This window comes from Giraffa tippelskirchi, chromosome 5 (genome assembly GCF_054371585.1).
Source record: "Giraffa tippelskirchi isolate mGirTip1 chromosome 5, T2T-mGirTip1v1.2.pri, whole genome shotgun sequence".
Lineage (NCBI taxonomy): Eukaryota > Metazoa > Chordata > Mammalia > Artiodactyla > Giraffidae > Giraffa > Giraffa tippelskirchi.
Genome location: NC_137279.1, coordinates 139,451,915 through 139,470,595, shown reverse-complemented (window position 1 = coordinate 139,470,595; position 18,681 = coordinate 139,451,915). Strand labels below are relative to the sequence as shown.

Genomic DNA, 18,681 nt, shown 5'->3' with positions numbered 1-18,681 from the left:
AAAACCTTTTGAAATTGAAATTGCACTTCTATACATATACATGTGCAAAACCACACCTACATGTAATGCCATACTAGGAGCTTTGTGTGTGTCTGTGTGTGTAAAAGCAAAAGACAGAAAATAACCTAAAAACATCTACATCAACAGAATAGAGTTAATAGATATAATGGAACAACCATACAATATAATATTTATGTAGGGGTAAAAAAGAATAAGGAAGCTCTTTATATAAAAATATATAAATATTTGCTATATATTTTAATTCATAAAACAAAACATAAAACAGTTTGTAAAGCATGTCACCATTTATGTTTTTAAAAGGAAGGGATGGGATACACACATTTGCATAGAATATTTTTGTATTTATACATGAGAAACTGACAGAGTTATCTATCTCCAGGGAGGAAAACTTGGTGGCTAGGATACAGGAGTGATAAAAACTTCTCACACATTTTTTTTATCTTTTAAATTATTTTTAATCTTTTAAAATGCTATTATAAATATTGTTTATCTTTTAAATATATATTTAATATATTTTAATTTCAATATATTTATTATTATATAATTAATTAAATATATCCTATATTAATATATTATAATAATATATTTATATATAAGTAATATATTTATATTACCATATAAATATATATTATATAAATATATATAATTAATTAAATAGATTATTAAATAAACAATATGTTTTATTTAAATAATTTATTTAAATTTATTTTATATTTACATTTTAAAATATTATATTTTTAATCTTTTAAAATATTTTGAGTGTATTAATATTCAAAGAATAAATTAAAATGCAGCAAACTTTAATCATCTCAGTTTGTAACAGTTGTATCCTGTTATGACTGGTTTCAGGCACCTATTTTCTATTTAAAGGGAGAGTGTTGAAGCCAGCTCCCTTTAAACAAGTAGACTTGAAATCTAAGTACAAATCAGAGAGGCAGAGTGAATAAAGGCATCCAAATAAGAACATAACATTCTTTGAGTGTGAGTGAAAGTCACTCAGTTGTGTCCAAATTATAGCCTGCCAGACTCCTCTGTCCATGGGATTTCCTAGGCAAGAACGCTGGGGTGGGTTGTCATTCCATTCTCCAGGGGATCTTCCCACCCCAGGGATCGAACCCAGGCCTCCTGCATTGCAGGCCAATTCTTTACCTTCTGAGCCACCAGGGAAGCCCGTCAAAATGTCAGAATGGACATCCTGAATGTACTTTCTAACATAGTTTGTAAAATATCTTCCCAACTCTGCATTCAGTGACATTGCATTGGTAGCCTGTAATCGACTCTGGTGGGAGTATTTACACCAAAGATATTAGCCAACACTACAAATCAGGGTTTAATTAGAGTTGGGAAGGAGGACACCCAGTGGTTAGACATTCCCCAGCACAGCACTGGCTCAAATGTTCTCTTAAACCATGATTTTCTTTGAGACCCTCAAGTTACTTGACATTTTTTTCCTAAAACATGGGTTGCTATTAAATGATAGTGAAGCTGATGAGAGATGCAAAGTAAGAGAGGATAAGCATAATGCAAGTGGAGTGCTAACAATTAAAAATATGTCCTCATCTTGATGCACAATCAGTGGCACCTAATAAGAGAAATGAGAGCATGGAGACACCACTCACTGTATTTTCCCAGTTTAAAGGTACAGAGAATTTTCTCTCTCATTTTTAAACAATTGTACAAATACTAGATGAGTAGAATTAAGCAGATTTGCAAGCTTATTTTGTTTCCTTGCATCATACAGTGCATCTCATTTAATATTTGCTTGTTTTATTAATAATTGAAAGCAACGTTGCAACATATAAGAATGCTTTTGACTCTATGGGAATTAATATATAATGACAGTGATCCATAGATGGTACAAGTTGTGATAATAAAAATCCTAGTCAGCTATTTCGCACTTTATGTGCTGTCGATTGTTTCCTTACTAGTATACTCCTCTTCAAATGGAATTTGCGTAACAAATACATATAGGTATTATAGTTGGATAAGTAACAAACTTCTTATAAATACATGCATGGACTTAAAACAAATTTAACCTTATTTAATAAATATGATGAAAGAAAATAAACAGAATGTTAAATGCATCTTCAAAGGAAAATTACTTTGAATGTGTTAAAAAAAAAAGAGAGAACTGTAATTTTTGAAATCATTTTGTGTTAAACTTTTATAAGCCCAAATTAAGGCTCCCTTCTACAGAGTTTTTCCTCCAAAGTGATTATATGTTCAAGAAGACCTTTTTTCAGAAGTGTTTGTATTTTTCCTGCTTCAGAAAACAGTTTCTGCTTATGTAAATACACTTTCCTTGTCATTACCTGTGTCAGTATTTCCCAAAGGGAAGTGTATTTCAAATACACAAACTCTCCGTATTTGGGAAATGGAAATTAAATCAGATATTTTTACGTATTTGTTTGTTATTAAAATTCTAGTTTAAGTTTGCCCAAGGACAGAGTTAATATAGGTGTACCTAACTGTATCATTCTAATGTACATATTTACTTTATTTGAAAGTGTTGTATTGACCATTTTGAGACACTTCTGGCTTCAATATTTCTCTGGCTATCAGGTTAATGGATATATTTTGATGGTATTAAAAATCAAAAGTCAATGACCTCTAAATCACCTCTAGCTATAAAATTACAAAAGCAAAAAACAAAATCAATATATGAAAATAAGAACATTTTATTCAATAAATCAAATTGAGCATTTAATTCAAACTGAGCATTTAATTGTGGGTGAGCATCACACACACGCACAAAGCCAACACAAACCTATCTCCCTTTGTAAATCTCAGAACCAGTGCAGATTATTCATCAGCTGTATGAATTTAAGCAAGTCAAATTAGCTTCCCTAAATTGTAGTTTCCTCAACTCAGAGTGATGTTAGTTGCATAAAATAAGCAATATGCACTGGGTGTCAAAATTAGTAATCCAATGAGTGCTATAGGATTTAGAAAGGGGGAAAATTAAATGCTTTGGAATAGAAAGCAATCCTTGTCCATATTGGTAATCTAAACACCTAGTATAGTGCCAGGTAAAAAGTGAGCATTCCGTCAACGTCTGTTGCAGAATTAGAGTGATCAGTAGTTCTTTGTTAGCTGTTATAGAAGGAAAACCTTATTAATAAAATAGAATTTTAACAACATCTTGAAGAATGGGTAGGATTTGTATTGATGAGGAGACTAGGAAAAGATATCATAAATGGGAAAAATAGCAGAAGCCAAACTCGGGAGAGGAAATGAGAAGAGTGTTTTAAGAGGACAATGAATAAGATTTCCAGACCAGAACTAAGAGCACATAAAACCAAAAGTAAAATCTAAATGTTACCAGGAAAGGTGAAAAGAGATTTATGAAGAGCCTTAAAATCCAAGTGGAGGAGTGTGGACTTTATTAGGTAAGTAAATGAGCAGTGGAGGAAAGGCATGATGAAAAATGCTGTTTAAGGGAGTTAACCTGGCAGTGAAGGGGGATAGATTCCTAGGAAGGAAGTTTGAGCTGCAGCCCCACAAGGGGAGGTCGACATTCAGTAAAGCAGCTGGTGTAGAGATGAAGGGCAGCAAAAACAACAAGGGAGGGACATATTTGGGAGAGAAGCTAAAGTAAGAATCCAGAGCAGTTAGTGACTTTTAACATGAAGCATGAAGATGAGGGGTCAGGAGAGTAGGATAAAGTTGGTGCTAACAGTGAATTTTCACAAGAATAAACCATGTTTTAGATGGGCCTTGTGGCATTCTTCTGAGAATTACTACATTGTTTGTTGCAATGAACTGTCCAATATATACTGAGAAAAATTAAGTATGGATAGAATCCTTCCACTTTATCCAGTCTGTGCTAGGTGCTATAGGAAACAAGAGAGGAAATAAGCCAGTAACATAGATACCTTCAAGATACTGATTAAGATGAATATTAAGAATATTAAGAGCAGTGTGTATCAAGCACATAGGATGTCTCAGGCACATTAAACAGACTATCTTATTTAATCCTCACAATAAATTTATGAGGCAAGTACTATAATTTGTGTTCAATTTGCTTACATAGAAAGTTGAGTGTTATGGTGGTTAATTAACTGATTTCAGTATAACAAAGCCAGTGAATAGATTCAAGAATAAAGTCCCACCAGTCTGATCCCAAAGCATACAGTGTCACCACCATTGGACTGTACATGACTAACATATATAAAGTCATTAATGGATGACATAAGACTAAATGTTATTGAGGAACAACACCTGTGGTATCATGAATTTTGTTTTAGAGCAAGAAGAAGAGAAATAGGGTTTACAAGAGAAGTTGTATAAGCAACTACACAGAAAGGAATGGCATAATGTACCCAGCAACACTGGCGAGATCAGCCTGATGGTTGCATGAGAAGGAGCATTGAGGGGGAAAGCATTGAAGGCATAATCTGGGCCAGATGATGGCTACAGGGCTGAGTGCCTAGAACAGAGTTGAGATTCAATACATACTGCAATCAATCCATTAATAAATATTTATCGATCACCAATCACTTTTCAGTAGTGGCAAACCCTGGAGTTCAGGATAAATGAATCGTCCTCTCCCATTTACCATGTGTCATCTTAGTTTTCATACCAGTACAGGCCTAGGATGCAATTCATCCAGGCAAACACCTAATTTTTTAAAATAAAAATGTATTGCAGTATAGTCAATTTACTATGTTGCCTTAGTTTCAGATATACATATAAATGAATCTGTTATATGTATACATGTATCCACTATTTTTTAGATTCTTTTCCCATATAGGCCACTACAGAGTATTGAGTAGAGTTCCCTGAAGCACCTTATTCCAGTTCAGTTCAAGCTGATCTTTCCTCAGGAGGTCACAGACTCAAAAAATGTCTGTGATCTTCATTACACTCAGTTTCACCATGTTTCATCTTGTTACGCTGGCACAAAACCCCTACAGGCTCTGTGTGACAGGAGGAGAGTAATATTTTAGTATACAGAGTAGACTGGAGAGGAAAAAGAACAGAGTTTAGAAAGATGAGTACCTAGCACTCTATGTGATACATACCTCATATGTAATAAGTATTTGTTGAAAGAAGAAATAAATTTTAAAGAAAGTATTCTAATAATTCATTTGAGTCAAGAAGGACTTGTGTTAGTAGAAAAGGAGAATTACAAATGAATCAAAAGACATTTCACAGGAAAATAATCAACACAATAGATTGAGTATGTGGAGAATGAGAGAAAAAATTATAGCCAATACCAAGTTTTTGAAGCTGTGCATTTGACAGAGGTAACTGAGAAATTCCAATAACTAGAAGTTTTGCTACCATAGGGATTATCTCTCTGGTTCTCTGTTGTAATCCATAAATTAGCAGCATACTAAATAAATAGTAGGTAAAATAAAAATAACTAGGGCATTGAGCAACATGTTCATTTTAAGAAGAAGACCAAACTCTCATATCCTGAAGCAATGAGTCTCAATTCAGAGTGATGACATTTACCGCTAAGGATCCATGGCTTGATGAACTATTCTTCTGGAAGGGATTTTGTAATGTCCTTTAATAAGTTAGAGTGAGAAATACGTATACACTAATACAAATGCCTAGCGATATTCTGGATTTAAGGTTAGGGCTAGGCTCATGTCTACTGTAGAGGATCTGGGTTTTATATCGCCTGGATTCCTGAAATCACCTCCAAGATTTATTTACCAGGAAGGGAATAGACCTCTCACCTGCATGGGCCTCATTATCAATTTTTCTTTAAAATGTTAAATTCTTATAAGTTTCAGGCCCCACAAAACCTGGACCCACTTTTGTACCACTAGCCATACACTAGCTTCAGCTGGAACAAAAAAAATATATTTGAATTTCTTGTTGTCATTTCATCATGCCAGATAACTGAAGGTTGGATCCTAGACTTTGGGTTTAGTTAGAACTCAATTCCAATTATGCCATTTACAAGCTCCACGGCTTTGGTCCACTATTTTCAATTTCTTCATCTCAAAATGGGAATAATAATAACTATCCTTCAGAATTATTACACAGTTTAAATGTGCATGAGTTCAACAAATTCGAGTTTCATTATTATCACTAATTAGTCCAGTGATTCTGGACTTATCATTCATTTTTCCCATTTTGTATTTAAAATATACATAATTGATATTTTGTTATAAATATTCAGAAACCTATTAAATAAGTTTATCATAACTTTTCCTTTACTTTTCATGTTATCATGCTAAGAGAATTCTTGGATATGCTGATTTACAAGAGTTACATACCAAATTCAGAACATACATTTTATTTTTATAAATTTCTTCAATCTCAACATCCATTGAGTATAAGTCTAAAATTGAGCACTAAAATTTTATGAGTAATGCTTTTCCCTGCAGAGATTACCCTCTCACTAAATTATTCCAAGGAATTTTTTTCAGGCTGCACAAAAAAGAACAAATTCAAAAAATAATTTAGTGGCCATCCTTATTATTGGGAACCCCTAAAAAGGCCATGGAAATCAATGAATAAAAGCACAATTTGTATTATAACAATCACCAAGTACGGTGTGATTAGAATTTTTATTATTCTCATGATTATCTTTTAAAGAAAAGTGAACTCTTACTCTTTTTTTTTTTTGAGAGGAAAGGGTCTCTTACATACTTTTGCCCTTGAATCTGTTACCTTGAATTTGTTCCCCAACTTACCTACTCACTATATCCCTCCAGAATTGGAATAAATGAATTAGGCCAAAATTTCCCAGATTTTTAAAGTCTGAGAAGTCCTTTTGCCTGTACTAAGTAGTCGTATGTGTGCTTAGAAGTTATAAAATACCAAAAGCAACTCTGTATTCCATAATGCTTTCAGATGAATTTTAGCTGAATAATCTCAATAACAGCTATATACAGTGGAAGCATAGCAATGCAAATGTGTATAAGCTATATAGAATATTTTAATACAGAGATTGGTGTACATTCTTCTGGGAGTAACTCCTTATCTACTCCCTTCTGCAAACCTAATTTCATCCTAGGAGACTAAGCAACACCAACTGAGAATTATTGTTTCAGGCATTTCAGAGTCAGTTGGCAGAATATTGTTGCTCATTCTGAGTCTTAAGTCCTTTCCAATATAGGAGAAAATCATCACGTGAATTAAGAAAAGAAGGAATATATATGAGGCCACTTTCAGATTATGGGCTTTTCATGCAAAGCCTCACCATGAAAATCTGAAGAGAATCTCCTTTTACAGACTATGGTAAACCTAAATTCTGATTCTGGTTCTGCCATCCATTAAAATTGGGTGTCACCTAACCATAATGGGCTTCATTTACCTTGTCTGCCCATTAGAATTGTATTAGAAGATAATACTTTTTATCTGCAGCATGCTTTACCAGCATCAAAGCACTTTCACATGCATTATCTCATTTGATCTACACAATTTTGAGCTAAGACAAATAATACTATTCCTACTATTCTCATTTTTCAGATAAGAGAATTGAGATTTATAGATTAAATACTTCATCAAGTTAGACCTAATTAGTATTTGAGGCAGATGTCTAGGAAAGTTTTCTTATTCTTGAATTAGATTTCTGACTATACCCCCACTGACTTTCTGCAAATCTAAGATTCTAAGACATGTCCCATCTTAGAGACATTTTACATGGTTTATGCCTGAGATTCTTTGGTATCTGGTACGAGCAGAAAAATACCACTATTTTTTTTAAAGTTTTTTCAAATGTCACAGAATCAAATGCAAGTTATTTTAAAAGATTTTTTACTAATTCAGATACTGGCTGAAAATTGTGATTTTTTTAAAAATTTTGATGACAGAGGCATACATTTAAGAAGCTTTACATTTTCTCTCACCTTTCTTTCTTTAACCCATTGATTGTGGGCTTGCTGATTCTATGCTTTTTGGTATTTCTGGATGAATCTCTGTGATTTGAAATGGCTGCTACTGAGTTGTTGCTGAGCACTTTAATACAAGTCTACTCTAAGTGTATACAATATAGAAAGGGTTCTTTTCTAAAGACTGAGACTCTAAGCTTCCAGGAAAGTTGAAGAGTTCTGTTTTCCAAGAGCTGTCAAGTTTCTTTGAAAGAACTGAAAAGAGTCAATAAAGGAAGATGTGAGAGTGATTTTAAAATATTTTAAATATCTCTTCAGTTTGCCAATCTTTTCAAATTAAAGTTATCTTGTTAACCATTTCACAGTTGAATGCCTCTATCTTTAGAATTTTGCTCTGAAATGATATGACTCTTGTTTATGTGTGTGTTGAGTCTGTGTGTGAGTTCCCTTTTTTGTTGTTGTTTTCTTTTTCTTTCTTTCAGCTTTTTCTCTGAATGGTAAAGGTTTATCAGAGACTAAAAACTTCTTATATTTTCAAACAATTGAATTTGTAGTAAAAAAAAAAAAGATTTGATCTAGAAATAAAGATGAAGAGGACGTGGAAATAAAGTACCATTGGAAGAATAATGAGAGAAGAAACAGACAGGAGACTAAGTTGTACAGCAGACCGCATTTAAGCAATTTACTTGGGGTTATGTGTTTTTAAAAGCAACATATAAATGCATAGCAAAAATTTGGCAGAAGAAATTGTGTTGTGTGTACTTTAAGGCACTCAATGATGATAAACAGTTATTTAGTACAGGTAGGATGCCCGATGGTACACAGAATGCTGAGTTAGGTATAGTTCCTGCAAAGTAGGTTTGAAATCTAAATATAAATTAGAGAGTCAGAGAATAAAACACCTAACATTCTACACATGTAAAAATGTCATCGTGGGCTTTCTAAGTGTACTTTCAAACATAACTTGCAAAATTTTTTAACTGCACATATAAGCATTATAAAAAGAGTCACATTTACCCAGGTTTGATATATATACAGATGTAAAAATGTGGACCTCAGATGTGCAATTTAAGAGGGATACACTTAGCTGCTAAATACAGGCATCCACCTGAAAATTGCTACCTTTCCGCTCATCTCCCTTACATTTTAAATTCTTTCTAATTCCTTTTGAAATTACAAGTTTGACTAAACATACAAACATTTGTTGTTTCTGACTAATGTATGTCAAATATATATTTGGGTAAAATTCCCTCAAAATAATTTTTAAATTTTGTGTTTCATCTCTGTAGTTGCTATTTTTTCACTTTATGAAAACATTTTACTTTTTTTTTTTTAATTGGCAAAACGGAAAATTGAAGAGCCGTGGAGAAAAGCAAACCAAACTCTTCATGTGAACTGTCTCACATTGATGTCTCAAAACAAGAAAGATTTCTGCTATTTATTTACCAGAGATGAGTACAGATAATATCATTGTGCATTGATTTTCTCTAAGAAGGGAGGAAGTGTGGTCAGCTAAAACAAAGCATTAAAATGGGGAATCAGCGGCCTCAACTTCTATTCTCATCTTTATCTTCAGAATTTTCTCAGACTCTTAGAAACTCACTTGATTACTGTGATTCCAGTTTTTCTTTTCTCATGGTTATTTTATTTTTATAATTGATACAATCAGACTTACAGATAAAAATTATTTGAGCTCTTTCATTAGGATATTTTAATTGGTCTGGTCTATAAACACAATAGGGGGGCTCCCCAGGTGGCTCAGCGGTAGATACTGCCTGCCAATGCAGGAGCTGCCAGAGACACAGGTTGGATCCCTGGGTTGGGAAGATCTCCTAGAGAAGAAAATGACAATCCACTCCAGTATTCTTGCCAGGATCACCCATGGATAAAGAAGCTTGGTGGGCTACATTCTGTGAGATTGCAAATAGTCACAACTGAGCACACATGCACACATTAACACAATATATTGATAAAACAGAAGCCAGTACAGTTGTACACCTTTCAGGAATATAGTCATTCACCATGCACGTAGCCATACGTTTAGTGGGAGCCTACTGTATGCCAGGCAATGAGCTAGGCACTGCAGAAATATATTTGGTCCTTAAATCAAAATCTACTGATAAAACTGTTGTTCTGTGAAAACATAAACTTCCCAGCAGGGCAATACTGAATGAGTTAAGGATAATAATAATAAAAAAAAAAGATTGGTGTGCATTTAAAATACAAAAAATTCCTTTATTTTTGAAAAAGTACTGTTAAACACAAAAATTTCAAATCCCTTTAATTGTTTTTATTGCTTTCAAATTACTGTTTTTAAATTTGTGGAATATATCCATTCAATATATATATCTGTACCTTAACACATATATTAATTAGGACTCACAGCAGCACTAGTACTAATTAAAATTATTTTAGCCCTGTTAAGAATGAACCTGCTATTCATTCTGTCCTCAATTTTTTTATGCCAGTTCTGCCTTCTTGATTACAGTGAAAGATTAAAAAATACATATAATGTCCTTTTCAAATTGTTGGTTTACATTCTTGCTGTTTCTTTTTTTTATTTATCATCAAAAATGTTTTTCAGGATTGGATATTTAACAAGAAATTTTGGACTTGTGCTAGCTTTTATTTATATTTTTCTCTTCACATCTATATTAGATAGGAATCCAGTCAAGCTATTATAGAAAAAGAAATTCTGAAACACAGAGGCTCAAATAAGATGTAAGTTTATTCTTTCACATAACAGTTTAGACGGACAGAACCATTGGTATACAGCAGCTGCACAATGTCAAGGACGCAGGTTCCCTCTGTTTAATTGCTCTGCCGTCCTCAACTGTGGCTTCGGTCTTCTGATCCAATGTGGCTGCTCCAGCTCCAACCATCATCTTTATTTTCATGCATGCATATTCAGTCACTCAGTCATGTCGGACTCTTCGCAACCCCATGGACTGTAGCCTGTCAGGCTACTCTCTTCATGGGACTTTACCTTCAGTTAGCAGGAATAGAAAAGGGGGTACAGGAACCCATCCTTCTTTCTTTTGAGGGCATAATCTGAAATTTTTGCACATAATTTCTGAAATGATTCATAGCGTAACAGAAGACATAATGAAGTACTGAGATGATTGCACTTATGCACAGAATCACTGTAAATATAATAGTCACAAATGCAGCTTCATATCAGGATCCTGGATTATGTTGAGACAGCATTATTTTAGGTGATTTTCTAAAATGGCATACATACAACTCTTAGCAAAGTTTGGAAAAGACAACATAAAAGCCTCCCTCAATTTATATAATTTTTGCATTTTTGAAAAAAAGTTTGCTAAAGCAGTGCAAAATAAACATAAAAAACTTAGTGTTGGACGTGAAATCAAATTAGATTCTAGGCTTGGATAATTATAAGCATGTTTTTCACCTGCAAAAATGTCTAGCAGGATGTTTGAAAGTCATGAGATACGGATCAATTAATATTGTGTGGGACTTTCCCTTACTTTATGGGACACTCACCATCCCTGGCACCATGAAATTCCCCACTCTACTTACAGTAACAACCAAAACAACTCCACAAATTTCCAAAATGTGCCCCCCACCCCAGGGACGATAAAATTCATATAGATAGCTCTAGAGCTACAAGGTATATTGGCACCTATTCTAATTTCCAGTGTGTCACAGATAACAATTTAACCATATATTTGCTATGGTGTAATAAAGGTCATAAGATTTCTAACCATTAGTGTATACATATATATGTATACCATTGCCACCTATCAGCCAGTGCTGCATGTCAAGGCTTCTTTTAGGAAAACACACCACTTACAGTACCAAATCATGCAGTTGTGAGTTTAAACTGCTATATAAAGGAACCCTAAACTGGCCAGATGTTTACTTCCTTTTTATGTAAATGTTTTCCTAGGCACTCCAGGACTGATATGCACAGACTGATAATTTGGGGACCTTCTGAACATCTTTCATTTTGCTCTACCATTCTCCAATATGTTTTCATTCTATGCATCTACTATAGTTGATCTAGCTCTAATTACTATATCTGTATTCCAACTCTGTAAAGATTTTTTTAAAGCTATAATCTTTCCTTTTCAAGGAAAATCTCAAAAGCTACACAGACAACTTTTGCTAGCATCTCTTTCTCCAGAACTTAGTGTTTTTAATTTTGAGATTCTAAACCTGGAGTTGGTAACTCCAAACATCTAGTAGACATTGTTCTACCAGACAAGTAGCATAGTAAAATGAACCACAAGCTAGAAATTCTAATTCTGACTATGCTGCTAACTAGCTGCTACATCCTAGGAAGGTCATTTAACTTCTATGGTTCTCTTTCTCCATCTGTAAGAAAAGGGAAGTTTAATAGATTATTTCAAATTTCCAAAATTCAGATTATACTATAATGCCAGATCTTATGACTAGACTCAATCTTAAACCCTTTACATTTTCCTAAAAAATTATTTTTACCCAGTCTCTTCAGTCTACTCATTGTAAGTGATTGTTATTTCTAGAAGTCCTTCCAGTGTTACAAAGTACATTAAAATGCAGTATTTAATGAAAAAAATTTACTTTATGTCTTTATAATAATTCTTTTAGACAAATATGTACTGAACACACATCACATGTGAGACACTGAAATAGACACAAGATATAATGGTGAACAAGATAGGCACAATTTCTTCCCTTCTATAGATATAGAGACAGAAAGTAATTGTAGATTACAGCAAGTGCTATGAAAGAAAAGTATAAATGTCTGGAAAAAGGACTAACAGAGGTGACCAACTTTAGATAGGGCTATCACAAAAGACCAAACAGACTTTTAGGAGAGAATGAACTGGCTATGCAATGGAGGCGGGGGGAGGAAGGGGCGGGGAGGAATTTGAGTGGAAAGTGTGACCAGGGTGGCTAGAGAATAGTGAGGGCTGAGAGATGAGGGAAATGGAAAATGCCCCAAGAAAAGAGTGGAAAAATAAAGAGGGATGAGATCATACAGATATTGATAGACCCTGAGAATGAATTTGAATGTGCACCAGTTTATTTTCTAGGAAGGGTTAAGACACTGAATGAGTTCAAACAGGGAAACTGCATAAATCAATTTTAAGTTTAATGTCATTTCTGCTTTTGGTGAAAGGAAATAAAAGAGAAATATGAGAAACCAGTAATCCAAGGAGAAATGATATCTAAGACAGAGGGGTGGCAATAGAGAGAGAAAAAATAATATTTACAAAGTACAATTTAAGTGGTTTAATTATACCTAATATCATAGAACCAAGAACCAGTTACATTTTGACGTCCTACATTATGTCCTGCATGGGAGTATAAAGATACATGGTTGTCCCTACCCACTGAGAACTTATAATTTATTAAAGGAACAATTAACATATAAAAATATCAATAATCATATAGAACCTCCCCTGACACCTTATAAAAAGTCATTTATTTCTCTTAACAGGGAAAATATGTAGAAAACTGAAGATAATATTTTTACCTTATAAATACAATTGTTATGGCTTATTGTACTTATAGCCTGATTTTCCTGTGCCAGTAACCAGAATGTGAGTAAAGTTCAAAGAGGTACTTCGTTGTTTTCCACATATATATTTTTCTTTATTTAGGCAAGATCTTGGACATGGGGTAGATACCAGATTGAAGCAGGTGGTGGGAAGATTAAAAGTTAGATGTTACCAGCATACCAAGCTCTCAAGCACACCTGCCTACAGAGATCCTAAACTCTGGCCTCTCATGGAGCCACTCTTTTCTTAATTTAACTGTAGATGATTTACAACATTGTGTTAGTTTAAAATGTTCAGCTTCAGATTCTTTTCCATTATAAACCCTTACAAAATATTGAATATAATTCCCTGTGCTTTATAGTAAATACTTGTTTATTTATCTTATTTAAATGATATATATCTGCTAATTTCATACTCCTAATTTATCCCTCACATTCCCCTTTCCCCTTTGGTAACTATAAGTTTGTTTTATATGTCTGTGAATCTGTTTCTGTAAAAAAGCTGATTTGTATTATTTGTTTAGACTTCACATAAAAGTGATATTATATTATATTTGCCTTTTTCTGGCTTACTTCATTTAGTGTGAGAATATCTAGATAAATCCATATTACTGTGATAACAATATTATTATTTTCTATGAATAATATTCTATTTTTTATAATTTATATATATATATATATATATATATCACATCCTCTTTATCCATTCATCTGTCGATGGACACCTAGGTTGCTTCCAAGTCTTGCTTATTATAAATAGTGCTTCTATGAATAATGGAGTGTGTGTATCTCTTCAACTCTTTCCTGGATATATGTCCAGGAATGACATTACTGGATTATATGGTAACTCTATTATTAGTTTTTTAAGAAACCTTCATACTGTTTTCCATAGTGCCTTCAACAATTTACATTCCCACCAACACTGCAGAAGCATTCCTTTTTCTCCACACTCTCTTCAGTGTTTATCATTTGTAGACAGTTCACTGATGGCCATTCTGACTAGCATGAGGTGATACTTCATTGTAGTTTTGATTTGCATTTCTCTAATAATTAGTGAAATTGAACAGCTTTCCATGTGCCTGTTGGCCATCTATGTGTCTTCCTTGGAGAAATTTGTATTTAGATCTTCTGCCTATTTTTTGATTAGGTTGTTTTTTTGATATTGAGTTGTATGAGCTAATCTGTATATTTTAGAAATCAAGCCCTTAATTAACTGAAGGGTGTAAATTTATCTCTGAGCTTTCAATCCTGTTCCGTTGATCTATATATCTGCTTTTGTGTCAATACCAGACTGCTTTGATTACAGTAGCTTTATAGTATTATCTAAAGTCTAAAAGATTATGCCTCCAGCTTTGTTATTTTTTCCTTTTCATAGTTCCCTATAGATTTTAGGATTATTTATTCTAATTCTTCACAGGTCTACTCTTGTAACTACTTTTGCCTAAATAACAGAAAAACTCATAGATAAACAACGTAGGCTATTTGTTTTCTAGAAATTGTAAGAAACTGATTTAATTTCAAGTAAGAAAAGAAGACTAATTGCAGCAAACAATCTCATTTAAAATGTACTATATTAAGAATATCTTTTCAAAGCAATATCTTGGACTAAACTGACAGTAACTTGACTCAGACTTAAAGCTCATGGATGAAAAGCACAATACTTTTGTTGCTTAAATTACACTTTGAGGCAAATTTTCAAAAAATATTGACATTGGAGAATTTCTTATGATAGCCTCATGGCATAGGGTTTGTACTCCATACCACAAGTCAAAAACTACCAGACTTTCACATTCATAATAATAACCTCAGTTTTTGTGGATGGCAATGTGAATTGCTCTCTGAGTTTTTCAAGAACAACAGGGATAAGGAAAATTAAAAGAAGCTGGAAGCCTAATACTTGCGGCCATTACCGTTCCCATAATGCTTTTGTCAAGAGTAGGTAATGATAATTCTGATATTCTGGGCACAATTTAATCTGAGTAATAACATATTGCCTACTTAAATGCACCCTGTAGTTTCAATTAGCTGAGCATGCTTCTGAACATGATTTGGCTATTAGGCAAGGCATGTTACAGCCAGCATGCATTGTTTCAGTGGTGAATAAAAGGGTATTCTCATCTAGAACCAACTTTTCAGACCTGTGCAAGAGTAAGGATATAATTGAAACATTTATAATGTACAATATAGTGACAGTTATTAATACTGTATTTTGTAACTGAAAGTTGCTAGGAGAGTAAATCTTAAAAGTGTCCGAGAAAAAAAATTTTGTAACTGCTTGTGTGCGTGAGTGCATGTGTGCTGAGTTGCCTCAGTCATGTCTGACTCTTTGTGACCCTATGGATGGTAGTCCACCAAGCTCCTCTGTCCATGAGATTCTCCAAGCAAGAATATTGGAGTGGATTGCCAAGCCCTCCTCCGGGGGCGTTTTCCAGACCCAGGGATTGAACCCATGTCTCTAGCCTATCTTCTGCATCAGCGGGTGGATTCTTTACAACTAACACTACCTGGGAAGCCCTCTGTAACTGCACATGTTGACAAATGTTAACTAAACTTGTGATCATTTTGCAATTTACACAAATATCAAGTCATTATGTCATACATCTGAAAAAAACATAATGTTGCTTGTCAATTATGCCTTAATAAAAAATAGAATATATGGGGCCTAACTTGCAAAATGTTTCTGAACACTCGGGTCAATAACACTTTAATAACATTTCATGTGAAGTGAAGTGAAGTGGCTCAGTCATCTCCAACTCTTTGCTACCCCATGGACTGTAGTCTACCAGGCTCCTCTGTCCATGGGATTTTCCAGGCAAGAATATTGGAGTGGGTTGCCATTTCCTTCTCCAGGAGATCTTCCTGACCCAGGGATTGAACCCGGGTCTCCTGCATTGTAGGCAGACGCTTTACCATCTGAGCCACCAGGGAAGATGGGCACAATAAAAGACAGAAACAGTATGGACCTAACAGAAGCAGAAAATATTAAGAAGAGGTGGCAAGAATACACAGAAGAACTATAAAAAAAAAAAATCTTCATGACCCAGATAACCACAATGGTGTGATCACTCTCCTAGAGCCAGACATCCTGGAATGTGAAGTCAAGTGGGCCTTAGGAAGCATCACTACAAACAAAGCTAGTGGAGGTTATTACAGTTGAGCTATTGCAAATCCTAAAAGATGATGCTGTGAAAGTGCTGCATTCAATATGCCAGCAAATTTGGAAAATTCAGCAGTGGCCACAGGACTGGAAAAATTCAGTTTTCATTCCAATTCTAAAGAAAGGCAATGCCAAAGAATGTTCAAACTACTGCACAATTGCACTCATCTCACATGCTAGCAAAGTAATGCTCAAAAATCTCCAAGCCAGCCTTCAACAGTATGTGAATTGAGAACTTCCAGATGTTCAGTCTGGACTTAGAAAGGCAGAGGAACCAGAGATCAAATTGTCAACATCCATTGGATCATAGAAAAAGCAAAAGAATTCCAGAAAAACATCTACTTCTGCTTTATTGACTATGCTCAAGCCTTTGACTGTGTGGATCACACAAACTGTGAAAAATTCTTCAAGAGATGAGAATACCAGACCATCTTACCTGCCTCCTGTGAAACCTGTATCTAGGTCAAGAAGCAACAGTTAGAACTGGACATGGAAAAACAGACTGATTCTAAATTGGGAAAAGAGTATGTCAAGGCTGTATATTGTCACCCTGCTTATTTAATTACATGCAGAGTACATCAAGTGAAATGCTGGGGTGGATGAAGCACAAGCTGGAATCAAGATTGCTGAGAGAAATATCAATAACCTCAGATATGCAGATAACACCACCCTTATGAGAGAAAGCAAAGAGGAACTAAACAGCCTCTTGATGAAAGTGAAAGAGGATAGTGAAAAAGCTGGCTTGAAACTCAACATTAAAAAAACTAAGATCATGGCATCCTGTTCCATCAGTTCATGGCTAACGGATGGGGAAACAGTGACAGACTTTATTTTCTTGGGCTGCAAAATCACTGTGGATGTTGACTGCAGCCATGAAATCAAAAGACGCTTGCTCCTTGGAAGAAAAGCAATAACAAACCTAGGCAGCATGTTAAAAAGCAGAGATAATACTTTGCCAACAATGGTTTGTATATTCAATGCTATGGTTTTCCCATAGTCATGTATGGATGTGAGTGAAATGAAAGTGAAAGTCGCTCAGTCATGTTCGACTCTTTGTGACCCCATGGACTCTACAGTCCATGGAATTCTCCAGGCCAGAATACTGAAATGGGTAGCCTTTGCTTCTCCAGGGGATCCTCTCGGCCCAGAGATCGAACCCAGGTCTCCCGCATTTTAGGCAAAATCCTTGCCAGCTGAGGCACAATGGAAGCGAGTTGGGCCATAAAGAAAGCTAAGCACTGAAGAATTGATCTTTTTGAACTGTGGTGTTGGAGAAGACTCTTGAGAGTCCCTTTGACTTCAAGGATATCAAACCAGTCATTTCTAAAGGAAATCAATCTTGAACATTCATTGGAAGGACTGATGCTGAAGCTGAAGCTCCAATACTTTGGCTACCTGATGCAAAGAGCTGTCTCATTAGAAAAGACCCTGATGCTGGAAAAGATTGAAGGTGGGAGGAGAAGGGGATGACAGGGGGCAAGATGGTTGGATGGCATCACTGGCTCAATGAACATGAGTTTGAGCAAGCTCCTGGAGATAGTGAAGGACAGTGAACCTTGGCTGGCTGCAGTCTGTGGAGTTCCAAAGAGTCGAACATGACTGAGTAATTAAACAACACTTTCACTCCTAGGAGAGGCATTGCATCCGAGAATGTAGTGTTCTACTATTTTGATTATCAATTCAATAAATAGAAGCTTGATATATTGCCTAGCATGAATACCTAGTTAATAACCACATAATAACACTCCAAAGCTCAAAAAAATAAAGGATATTCATAACTCAGCAATGAATTAATCAGATTTTATAATAGATATGTCTCAACACACAATACTGGTTAAAGAAATCATATTCCTCTATTTCAACATTTCTTCCATTGTTCTACAAAAAACTGGTGTCCTTGGAGAGCTTAACAGAAGTCCATCAATAAGTTTATGTTATCTAACAAGTTTGGAATATACGGAGTTGAATAAAGTTAAAAACATTTTATTTTTTTCACAATGCTTTAATAATATGCTAATTCTTATTTTGAACTCCAAGAAAGAGGATAGATATGTGGAACTATATTTTCCCAAGGTATGTGACTATAAGAACCCTGGAACATGTACTATTATATGGTATGTTTTTACACTGATTATTCTCTCTACTGGCCTTAAGGGTCTTGCTCTTTCACTTCCTTCAAGTCATTTGCCCAAATG

The 18,681-nt window shown here is 34.6% G+C and overlaps 1 non-coding gene across 1 annotated transcript; it reads right to left on the bottom strand.

Moving 5' to 3' along the window:
* Positions 1 to 16,184: 16,184 nt before the first annotated feature.
* Positions 16,185 to 16,257, bottom strand: TRNAC-ACA (transfer RNA cysteine (anticodon ACA)). Its single transcript has one exon. It is a non-coding gene; the product is annotated as a tRNA-Cys (tRNA).
* Between the last annotated feature and the right edge of the window lie 2,424 nt (positions 16,258 to 18,681).